General features: G+C 50.6%; 1 protein-coding gene across 2 annotated transcripts in view; it reads left to right on the top strand.

Moving 5' to 3' along the window:
- FAIM2 (Fas apoptotic inhibitory molecule 2) overlaps positions 1–12,896 on the top strand; it is a 36,277-nt gene that overhangs the window by 19,078 nt on the left and 4,303 nt on the right. The window lies entirely within an intron of this gene.

Consider the following 12,896-nt stretch of genomic DNA (forward strand, 5'->3'; position numbering starts at 1 on the left):
GAACAGTAATCCCTTAAATTTGTTTGATAAGCCCTAGTGTTATTAGAATAATAACAATAGTCCCCATCCTCTGTTCCACCCTTTATGTTTTACAAAGCACTTTCACACCTGTTACCTCCCCGCATCTCCACCACAGTCTGGCCAGGGAGTGGGGGCAGGCAGCCCTGAGGCTGTAAGACTTGCTTTCCACATCCAAAGCCCTGGGTGTTAAGGGGCTGGCACAGAGTCTTTTTTTTTGAGACGGAGTCTCACTCTGTCGCCCAGGCTGGAGTGCAGTAGCGCGATCTTGGCTGACTGCAAGCTCCACCTCCCAGGTTCACGCCATTCTCCTGCCTCAGTCTCCCGAGGAGCTGGGACTACAGGTGCCCGCCACCATGCCCTGCTAATTTTTTGTATTTTTAGTAGAGACGAGCTTTCACTGTGTTAGCCAGGGTGGTCTTGATCTCCTGACCTCGTGATCCGCCCGCCTTGGCCTCCCAAAGTGCTGGGATTACAGGCGTGAGTGACCATGCCCGTCCTGGCACAGATTCTTATGGCCAGTAACAGGCAGATTGAGGACCAAGACCCAGGTGTCCTGTGCCCAGCCTGGTGCCATTTCCAGTGCCCCTGTGGTTCCCTTCAAAGAGGACACCTTCTGTGGTTCTACTGGCTTGGAATTGGGGAGAGGCTGAGGAGTTCTCTCCAGGAATTTTCCTCTCTCTCTCTCTCTCTGTCATCAGTATTGCCCTCTCTAATGGAGTAGTCCCATTAACATAGGAACACGTTGCAATTTCTCCCACCTGAAAATAACCCACAAAACACTCTTGACCCACATCCCCCTTCTCACTCCTGCCCCATTCCCTGCTCCCCATATACAGCAAAATTCCTTTTAAGAGAACCTCCACTCACTATGTCCAGTGGCTCTGCTCCCTCTCTCCTTCTTCCCTGCTCTCCTCACAATTCCTTTCCCTCCCATTCTCTCTCTCTGTTTTTGTTTTTTTTTTTTTTTCTGAGACGGAGTCTGGCTGTGTCGCCCAGGCTGGAGTGCAGTGGCATGATTTCCACTCACTGCAACCTCTGCCTCCTGGGTTCAAGTGATTCTCCTGCCTCAGCCTCCTGAGTAGCTGGGACTACAGGCATGCACCACCATGCCTGGCTAATTTTTTTGTATTTTTAGTAGAGATGGGGTCTTGCCATGTTGGCCAGGCTGGTCTTGAACTCCTGACCTCAGATGATCCGCCCGCCTCAGCCTCCCAAAGTGCTGGGATAACAGGCATGAGCCATAGCGCCCGACCATTCCCTCTTGATCCTCTTAAACACACTCTCATCCAGGTCAAAGGGACCTCTGTGTAGCTAAATCCGGGGACCCAGTCTCAGTCCTCATCTTGCTGGACTCCCAGAAGTATTGGATACAACGGTTCCTTCCCTCTCCCACCCGCCCCAAAACACCTTCTTCCCTTGGTGTCCAGGCCACCACCCACCCAGGCGTTTCTACAGCCTGCTTGATCCTGCAAAAGGCCGACTCTTCTCTTTCTACCCTGCTCCCTCAGGGTCTCAGGCAGCCTCAAAGCTTTGAATGCGATATTTTATGATGATTACTCTAACATTTACATCTCTAGCCTGGATCTCTCTCTTGAATTCTAGACTAGAATTTCCGGTTGCCTAGTGAGGGTCTGCATGAGGAAGTCTCATAGGCACCTCAGACTTCACATGTACAAAACCAAGCTCCTGCCCCTTCCCCTGGATGCCTGCTTTTCCCAAAGCCTTCCCCATCTTCCTGTCATTCAGGACAAATGCCTTGGTGACATCTTCCACTCCTCCCCTCTCCTCACCCCCTACATCACGCCCCACATCAATACTGTGGCCCCCACTCCTATCCAGAATCTGACAACTTATCTCTGCCCTCATGGCTACTCCCTGTCCCAGCCCCCGTCGCCTCCAGCCTGGATTGATTGTTGCCATGGCCTCCTGCAGGCTGCCCCTGTGCCCTGCATCTATGCACAGCACAGCAGCTGGAGTTGTTAGGTCCCCTCGTTCCTCCATTGAGCATCCCGCAATCGCTTCCCACAGCCTGCAAGCTCTCTGACCTCCCCACTCCCCTCTGCTGTAGCCACACTGGACTCGTGCTGTGTGAGCATGGCAGGCTTTCTCCAAACCCAGGGCCTCTGCACCTACCTCTGTCTGTTCTTAGGGTCTGCTCACAGCCCTCTCTCCCATCCTTCAAGTGTGTGCAGCTCTGTCCCTCCCTCTTCCTCCCTACCCTATTTCCCTCTCTCTGTAGCGCATCTCATTCTGACACACTATGTATTTTTCTGATCTGTTGCTCATTGTCTGTCTCCCTCCAGCAGAATCTAAGTTCCTTAAGGACAGGGATTGTAGTCTGGCTTGTTCATCACTGCAGCCCCAGTGCCCAGAACAGGGCCTGGTACATAGTAGGTACCCAGGAGATGTTTGTGGCATGAACAGATCCCCAAGAGGTGTGGCAGGGGGCAGGGCCAGGCCCACGGAGGTACAATCAGAGCAAGGCAGAGGACGCACAGGCTATGTGGTTGAATTCAGCACTGCCCATCAGTCTTCTGTGAGTCACAGGGGAGGGGGAACTGCAGTGCCAATTATCTCATTAGGAGATCAACACTCCAAAAGGCCCTGGTCGGGATCATCCTGCAGATTATAGAAACAACAATGGAGAGCATGGGGCCAGTTCCCCTGGCTCCATCCCCTGCCCGTGTTCATCTGCAGCTCCCCTGGGGCCCACGGGGCAGGGGAATGTTGATGAGAGGGGCTTTGGGACTCATTCCCCTTACCTCCTCTCAGTTTCAGGTAGACGAAGGCCCTCGGAGGCCCAGCCCCATAACTAAATCCCCTTACCCTCCCATTAGCTTGAACTCAGAAACATGCTGACCTCGTCCTGACCCTCAGGCCTGCGGACTCTGTGGTCCCCTAGCTCCAGCCTATCCCATAACTAGCACCCAGCACCCCCTGGTCTCTCATCTGCCCATCCTGCCCTCTCCCACCGTAGCCTTTGGGGAATTCTCAGCACAGTGGGGGCCACTCCCAGCCCTGCAGCTGAGCAGAGCTGGACACAGCACACTGCATGCAGGTGTCCCTGGCACGTGTGCCGCCTCAAGGAGACTGTGCAAGAGTGGGGTGAAGAGAAGTGTAGGAGGAGGCCCCAGACCCCCAGGGGGACCCTCCCCTCAACTCCCACCAACCTGAGCTTTGGAAGCGCTGTGAGAATCCAGCTTCGAGAATCCCCTCCCTTGAGATTCTACCATCTTTGAGGGCAGGCCGCCCAGTGGAAGGGGCAGCACCTGAGGGGGTGGCAGGCGAGGCTTCTCAGGGCTCTGGTCCAGCTTTGAGGAACAGGCCCCTCCTAGGCCTCACCCATGTCAGCCTTAGTACATTCTCAGGGAGCCTTGGGTTTTTGGTCTTACCCCTACCTCATATCCCTCACTGGATGCCAGAACCCAAATATGCCAGTAGAAGTGGGTGAGCCAGCTGAACAACCCTGACCACAGAGTGGCCGAATCCTCCCATTCCCCCTAGTGCCCTCTCTTTGGGTGCTTTTCTGTAGAAACTCATGGAAAGTCGCACAGGAAGCATGAGGGTCGGGCCGGGCTGGCGTGATGGGGCAGGGAATGAGGTGGGGACACATGCCTGCAGCTGGCTTCTAGCCGCAGCTGAGACTCCAGGGCCCATGGAACTTGGAGCAGGTTGCCCCATCTCAGAGTTGGTTCTTCCTTGGGGAAGCTAAGGTATCTGAGCCCCCTAAATCAGGAGCCCAAGTCCCAGAGTCCTCGGGAAGGAATGAGGCATAGGACATTAGAAATTAGGTGATGGGCCCAATGGGAATAGACCTCTTCACTTCCTGCCCAGCCTGGCCAATTTGAGGACCTTGGGAGCCACTGACAGTTGCTAAGAAACATCACAGTTGTTGTGCTTTAAGGAAGATTAGTGAGAAGCTGAGTGGACAGACCAGAGGCTGGGAGACCAGTTAGGAGGTCACTGCAGTGTCCCAGAGCCGGGGTGGGTGGGGGCAGGGAGACTGTGCATGGTCAGTACTGGATGCTGCAAGCCTAATGGCATTTGGATGAGCAGAGCTGGGATAGGAAGATGCTCAGTAGGGATGCTGGACCTCCAGTTCCGATGTTGACCACTGACTATGGAGAGACATAATACAGCTATCTGTCCTCAGTCTCTGGAAGGAAAGCAGGGCTGAGACCTGGAGCCCTCAGAGCTGGCAGGGACCAGCCTGAGGCAGCTGCTGCTGAAGCTGAGCATGCGCTGAAGCCAAGACAGCACATCCAGAGAGAGACACACACACACACTCACATTCACGCATATACACACATGAACATCCATATACATACACTCACATAAACTCACATATACACATATAGCCACGTGCACACATACACATACACACTCATATACACACCCACATGCACATACACACACGCACACATACACACATGGACTCATATGCATACATACACATGCACATATAGACATGCACACACATGCACTCACAGATACACATGCATATATACACACATGCACATACACTCACATGCACACACACATGCACATACACACATGCAAACACATGCATGCATACATACACACATGCACACTCACATGCACACACATACACATGCACATATACACGCACACACACACATGCACACACACATGCATGCATACATACACACATGCACATATACACATGCACATACACACTCATACACACATGCACACATACACACACACATGCACTCATGCAAACATGCACTCATGCACACACATACACATGCACATACACAAACACATGCACAGACATGCACATATACACATGCACATACACTCACATGCACAGACACATACACATGCACATATACATACATGCACATACACACTCATGCACACAGCCACACACATACACATACACACATGCACATACACAGATACACTCACATGCATACATATACACATACGCACATATACACATGAACATACACATACACACATGAATGCACATATACACACATGCACTCACACATACACATGCACATATACACACATGCACTCACACTCATACACATGCACATATACACACATGCATACACACTCACATGCACACAGACACACATACACACATGCACACACATACACTCACATATACACACATTCACATGCACACATACACAAACGCACATATACACACAGGCACACACATACACTCATGCACACAAATATATACACACATGCATATACACTCACATGCACACACACACGCATATATGCACACATGCACATACACTCACATATACACATACACACATGCACATACACGCGCACATATATACAAGGGCACATACACATGCACACATATACACATGCACATACACACATACACATGCACACATACACATGTACATATACACATGAACATACATACACTCACACATGCACGCACATATACACATGCACAGTCATATGCACACATACACACATGCACATACACACATATACACACATGCACACACACATACATGCACATTCACTCACACTTGCACATATACACACATACACACACTCACATGCACACAGACACATATACACACATGCACATACACTCACATATACACACATTCACATGCCCACACATACACGCACATATACACACATGCAAACACATACACTCACATGTACACACATTCACATGCCCACACATACACGCACATATACACACATGCAAACACATACACTCACATGCACACAAATACACATATACACGCACATATACATGCATGCACATACACCCATACACTCACATATACACACATGGACACACACACATGCACATACACTCACATATACACACATACACTCACATGCACATGCACATATACACACATGCACATACATCCACATATGCACACACATATACACATGCACATACACACATACACATACACATGCACACATACCCACATACACATATACACACATGCACACACATGCACACATAAACACACATACACATGCACATATACACATGCACATGCATACACATACACTCATACATATACACACATGCACATGCACACATACACATAAACAAATGCACACACACATACACACATACACACATATACACACATGCAGATGCATACACTCACATGGACACATATACACACACATACCCACATACACATATATGTATACACTCACACATGCACACACCTACACACATATACGCACATAGACACACATACACATACGCACACTCACACACATATATACACATGCGCACACATACACATACGTACGCACATACACACATACACACGTATATATACAGGCACACACATACCCACATGCGTGTGCACGCACACACATACCATGACCAGCCTGGGCCAGACCCACAGCGTCCAAGGGATTTAAGAAAAATACTGCCGTCTACCCCAACCCCTCACCCTGCTTTTCTAGTGGGGATGGCGATATATGCCCTACCTTCCTCACAATTAGAAAAACACTTCGAAAAGTAAAAATGGCCACACAAATCCAAGGCTGAGGCATGACTTTTAGACTTATCTTCATTCCATTCAGAGCTTGAGGCCCATTTCCCGCAATGCGTTACATGAGGCTGAAGGAGCCAGTGAGAACCTTCTCTATTAGGTCGCCCACCCTCTGCCACTGAAACAGTCCCAATGCCTCCCCTGAGGCCTCCCCGACGCCCCACCCAGACAACCTGGAAGTGGCGTGGGTTCCTCTGGGCTGGGGTGGGTGGACTGATCAGTGATTGCTCCTTCAGGGGAGAGTGTGCAGGCCCCCTCCTGAGGCCTGCCTGTCTCATTCCTGAGGAGTTCATCCCCCAACCCACACCCTGCTCAAACCTGACAGGAGGAGGTGGAGAAGCCCTGGGGTGGGGGACTGAGGGAGGGGAGGCATAGGCAGCTCCACACCTGCCTGGGGGCAGAAAGGAACTTCTGCTTCCATATCCAGGACCTGGTTCTTCAGAGCAGAGCCAGGAAGAGGCACTGGCACGGCCAGTAGGGTTGTGCAGTGGGGAGGGGGCTCTGCAGCTGGCCAGTGCCCCCCACCAAGTCACATTCAAGGCCTTGCTGCTCCTCTTACCATTCTGTGACCTTGTGCAAAATGACCTGACTGCTCTGTGCCTCACTGGCCTCATCTTTAAAATGGGGCTAACCTGCCTGTCTCACAGGCTGTTGTAATGGATGAATAGTGTAACAGATGAAGGGAAAACAGCCTCCTCACACTTGGCACATGGCAATTCTCAATCGATGACAGCTTTTACTCTTTTTTTTTTGAAATGGAGTCTCGCTCTGTCACCCAGGCTGGAGAGCAGTGGCTCAATCTCGGCTCACTGCAAGCTCTGCCTCCTGGGTTCACGCCATTCTCCTGCCTCAGCCTCCCGAGTAGCTGGGACTACAGGCGTGCACCACCACGCCCGGCTAATTTTCTGTATTTTTTTTTTTTTTTTAGTAGAGACGGGGTTTCCCCATGTTAGCCAGGATGGTCTCGATCTCCTGACCTGGTGATCCGCCCGCCTCGGCCTCCCAAAGTGCTGGGATTACAGGCGTAAGCCACCGCACCCAGCCCAGCTTTTACTCTTATGGTAAATGATAACCTTGTCATTTAAATCACCAGATTTAGCCTGGCTTCAAAATCTGGTCATCTAAGTGACAAGGTTATCATTCACTATAAGTATCAAAGCCCCTTCTCTGCCACATTCTAGCTGTGTGGACTCACCGAGTTATGTAACATCTTTGTGCTTCAGTTTCCCTATCTGTAAAATGGGGACAAGAACAGTACCTCCCTCATAGGCGGCTGTGCTTTTGGATGCATTCATATATGTAAAGCACTCAGTGCCTGGTGTGTGGTCAATGATCAGTAACTCTTACCTGTTGGTAAGTTATCTGAGGTCTGAGCCAAGATTTGAACCCAGGTCTGTGTGACTCCCCCAGCCTATGTTCTTAAGCACTGTATTATACTGGACTCATGCCCTTTCTCGTATGACCACACATGGCTCTTTCATACAAAATATTTTATTCCACTTACTGCCACAGGCTATTGATGCTTACCTTGCCTCCTGGTTCCTTTTTTTTCTTTTTTTTTGAGATGGAGTCTCGCTCTGTCGCCCAGGCTGGAGTGCAGTGGTGTGATCTTGGCTTACTGGAACCTCCACTTCCCGGGTTCAAGCGATTCTCCTCCCTCAGCCTCCCAAGTAGCTGGGATTACAGGTGCCCACCACCACGACTGGCTAACTTTTGTATTTTTAGTAGAGATGGGGGTTTCGTCGTGTTGGCCAGGCTGGTCTCGAACTCCTGACCTCAGGCGATCCACCCACCTTGGCCTCCCAAAGTGCTGGGATTACTGGATGAACCACCGCACCTGGCCCACTTTTTAAAAAGTTGATAGATAATCGTGTGTCATTAATATACTTTCATACACTACCCCCCTTTCATCCTGGGCCAGGCTTTCTGATTCGAATGCCTGCCAGACCCTGTTCCTTTGGTGGCCCTCCTGGGGGTGCAAATGTTGTCTGTGCCATCTAAATTTTTGACATCCAGGTCAATGGAGAGAAGTATCTTCTATTGGTATCAGGCAAGAAATGGGCCCCAGATCTCCACTCAGTGGTCTCTCTTCACTCCCTCACCCCCTCACCCTCTCCTGCAGCCCAGTCGGCGCACCTGGACATATGGCTGGTAGTCTCTTCTCCAGAGACTCCCCAAAGCCCAAGCTCACCCTCTAGCTGTCCCTGGGCGGGGTGATGCGGGTAAGTCACTTACACTGTCTCTGCCTCAGTGTCCTCAGCAAATGGTGGAGCTGATAGTGCGACACCTGCCGCAGAGGCTTATGGTGAGAATTCAGTGAAAGAGTTCACGAACTCTTCTTTTGTGCTATTTTAACCCTTCTATTTTAAACTTCTAATTATATAATATGTGAATACATTTATTCACATATTTCACTTTTGGAAAATCTTAAATATAGAAAAAAGCAAATGTCACTTTGATCGTGTCCCTCACTGCTTTCCCCAGCAGGAACCATGAATTATCTCTCCTTCCAGACCTTTCTTTATGCATTTCATAGATATTTGCTATGTGCGCTCCTCTGACGTGTATAGTTTTATGGGATCATACGATATAGATTTTTCACAACTTGCTTTTTTCTCACAGTAGCGTCTGTCACAGATGTTTCCACCTCAGCACTGCTGCCCAGAGTTTATTTAACCACCCCCGTGTTGGTAGAGTTTGGGTTGTTTCAGCATCTCACTGTTAGAACCAATGCTGCAAACAACAGCCTGGGGGTTGCCTCCACACGCCCTCACACTGGCATTTATGCAGGACAGACACAGTCCACGTGTCACTGTTTATGCTGATACAACACATTGCAACCCCAGCTTTTTGTATTCAGTGCCTGCCTGCGGGTGGCTCTGAGCTGGCCTTTCCATGGCATGCACTGCCCAGAGCCCCTCAGCGTCACCTCTGGGGCCACATTCAGGGAGGACAACGGACATAAGCCTGGGCCCCAGATATGGCAGGGTCAGGCCAAATGTGTGGCTGGGGGCCCCGGCCAGGTTTAGCACTGGCCAGTAAAGTGAGGCGGGGAAGTTTGCCTTTGGCACCTGTGCCCTCTGCACATGCTCCCTCCCTCCCTGCAAGCCCATTCCTCCCCTATCTCCACCAGCATAGGAGACGGCACTCGATAAGCAGCCATCAGCAAGTCACTCAGCTCTCAGACTCCTTTCCTCGTGTAAGACCATGAGGACACCCACCTCCCAGGGCAAATGGGGAGAGGGAGATGAGATCAAGTGTTGGTCTGGGGAAGGACTCTTCAGATGTAAATTAATAGCGTCCTTGTCCCAGGGGGCCTCCTGCCCCATCCCACGTGCTCCTCCTGCAGAGTCTCCTGTTCAGCTGAACACTAACTCAAGTACCTGCCCTCCTTTTAGGGGTTTGCAGTCAATTCGGTTGCTAGCTCTCAGCCAAGATCCTAGCTACCCACTAAGATGTTAACTATAACCAAGATACCTGCTCTCAACCAAGACATTAGTTAACAATGCTTTCCATCTCCAAGGAGATAGCAGCAGATGACTTTCCTCTGTAAATCAATGCACTGCCATGCAGAATCTCTGATCATGTCTTTTGCCCTCATTAGACTGTCAGTTCTATGAGGGCAAGTTCTCTGGAATATAGTAGGTGCTCAGCAAATATTGTTGGGAATAAATCGATGAAAAGACTTTGTTTGACTCACAGGCATGAGGTGGCAGTGATGGGTCATACTGGTCAGTGGGGTTGAAATTTGAAGCAGGCCATCCCAGAGAACACCACATAGATAAGCATCTGTGGCTATGGACCAAGGGCTGGGGCAGAAATCATTTCATTCCTCTTCTCTCCAAGAGAAAAGCCAGCTGGCTGCTCTAGGGGGTCTCCTGCGTGAGTGCTTCTCAGAAGGGCCACCCCCAGAGCTGGACAGATCCAAGCCTTCCAAGTTAAGAGACTCCATTTCATTAGCTCACCCAGGGGTGACCAGGCTCTGGGAAACCAACCAAGCAAGCTACTGATTGAACAGCCAGATCAGCAGTTTATGAACTGATGCTGGCAGCTGTGACTGCCAAGTGGCCCAAAGCATTTGCACTGGGCCTTCTGCTTGCTCATTCTCTCTGCAGAAGGAAAATGTGCTTGGGAATCTAAATCAAACACAGAAGGAGCAGAGCGGAATGGAGAGAAATCATACTCAAAAATAGTGGATGCCACATACACTGTCATAAATCTACCCTCAAAACCACACCGTGGTGTGGGCATTGCTACTATCCCACTTTGTAGATGAGGACACTGAGGTCAAGTGGATGACTTGGCTACTGAGCAATGGAGCCGGGTCTCAAACCCAGGCATTTCAACTCCTGTTCCTGTCTGGAGTGCCCTTCCCTCAGTGCCACTGAGCTCAGGAGACTGACGCACCCCGCGCAGGGCTCCTCTCAGCCCTGGCCATGGCTCCCCATTTTCGCTCTGTTAAGGCCACTCAGCTCCCCAAGGAACAGTGCTGCCTCCCTGATGAGATGCAAGAGACACCTGAGTCTCATCAGCAGCACGTGCACGTCCTCAAGAGGGCACCTCTCCTTCTGCAGATAATAACAATGAAACCACATTAATATAATAGCAAGCATTCATTAAGTGCTTACCATGTGTCAGGCACCATGCCAGGCCCCTTGCATGCATTATCTCATTCTCACAACAACCTCAGGAGGCAGGCACGCTCATCTCCCTTTTACACATAGGGACTCACAGGCCTAGAGAGATTAAATGCTCTGCCCAGGTCCTGCAGCTAATGAGTGGTAGAGCAGAGCCTGCAGTCCAAGTGGATCTGACTTTCAAGCCTGTGCTCATAATTGCCCCCACCTCCTCACCTTTGACGGTGGCCCTGCCTCAATGTCCCATGTGCTGGAATTGCTCCCTGTTGGAGCCCTGGCCTCTTGGGCCTGCCGGGGTGAGCATTGCACCAGGGCTGGGATTCGACTAGGATTCTACGGGGCTGCGTCTATAGCAACTCTAAAGTCTGGGTCTTGGGAGACAAGGAGTCCATGGCGGGGGTGAAGGAAAGGGAACTGGGCATGACCCCTGTCTACCAAGCAGAGTGCAAGCTGCAAGGGCAGGCCCCAATCCCTTCCTCCTCTGTCCACTTCTCCCATAGTTCCTGCCTCACCAAGTTCCCCACTCTTCACACAACACCAGTCAGGCCTCCCAGGCTTCCCTAGGCCTTCCCAGCTAGCAAACTCCTACTTAAGCCTCAGGTGAAATGCCACCTCTCCTGGGTCACCTTCCTCTGGCCCAATTAGTAGCTCCTTCCTTCATAGTCCTAATTGTGCATTTCCTGGGTTTTCTTGTAATGACCTGTAAGTGTCCCCCATGACGCTGTGAGCTTCCCCAAGGCAGGCACGGCTTTGTGTTTCTCGTCTCTTTTGCTCTTAGCAAGTCCCTGTCATGCAGTTGTTGCCCCATACATATTTATTGTATAATGAATGAGTTTCAGAGGACCCAGGGAACATGCCTTTCATACACAAGTGACTGAAGAGCCCAGTTAACAAGAATGTGAATCAATGTAAAAGAATTCTAATCCCGGGCTGGGCCTGGTGGCTCACGCCTGTAACCCCAGCACTTTGAGAGGCCGAGGCGGGCAGATCACCTGAGGTTGGGAGTTCAGGACCAGCCTGACCAACATGGAGAAAACCCGTCTCTGCTAAAAATACAAAATTAGCCGGGTGTGGTGGCACATGCCTGTAATCCTAGCTCCTCGGGAGGCTGAGGCAGGAGAATCGCTTGAGCCTGGGAGGTGGAGGTTGCAGTGAGCTGAGATCACGCCATTGCACTCCAACCTGGGCAACAAGAGCGAAACTCTGTCTCAAAAAAAAAAAAAAAAAAGAAAAGAAAAGAAAAGAAAAAAAATTCCAGTCCCACGTGGATCAGTGCTTCATCACCTTTGAGATACTGGTGGACTTTTTGGCCTCTTTCTCCAGAAAAGCGCACCACGCCTGCCAAATTTCATATGCTACTTAAGGGTTCTGCTCTTTAGGCTTGGAGCTCAGAGGAAAGCTACATGGCAAAGGGTAGGAGCCACTGTATACAGTGGGCAGGCCTGGCAGGGGCAGGGGGGTGACACAGTGCTGTCTCAGAGGGAATCTGTTCCTAGTCCATTAGGCCAAGCAGGGCCCCAGGGAAGAGCCTGTTTCCTGGGAGGAAAGGCATTAACCCCGGGTGCTGTTAGCAGCAGGGCAGAATGTTTACACCTGGGGCTCCGAAGCCAGCCTGCTCGGGTTGAAATCTTGGCTTTGCCACTTTCTAGCTGTGTAACCTTTAGCTAATATTTAAGGTCTCTGGGCCTCACTTCCTGTA

Source organism: Pan paniscus, chromosome 10 (assembly GCF_029289425.2).
Source record: "Pan paniscus chromosome 10, NHGRI_mPanPan1-v2.0_pri, whole genome shotgun sequence".
Classification (NCBI taxonomy): Eukaryota; Metazoa; Chordata; class Mammalia; order Primates; family Hominidae; genus Pan; species Pan paniscus.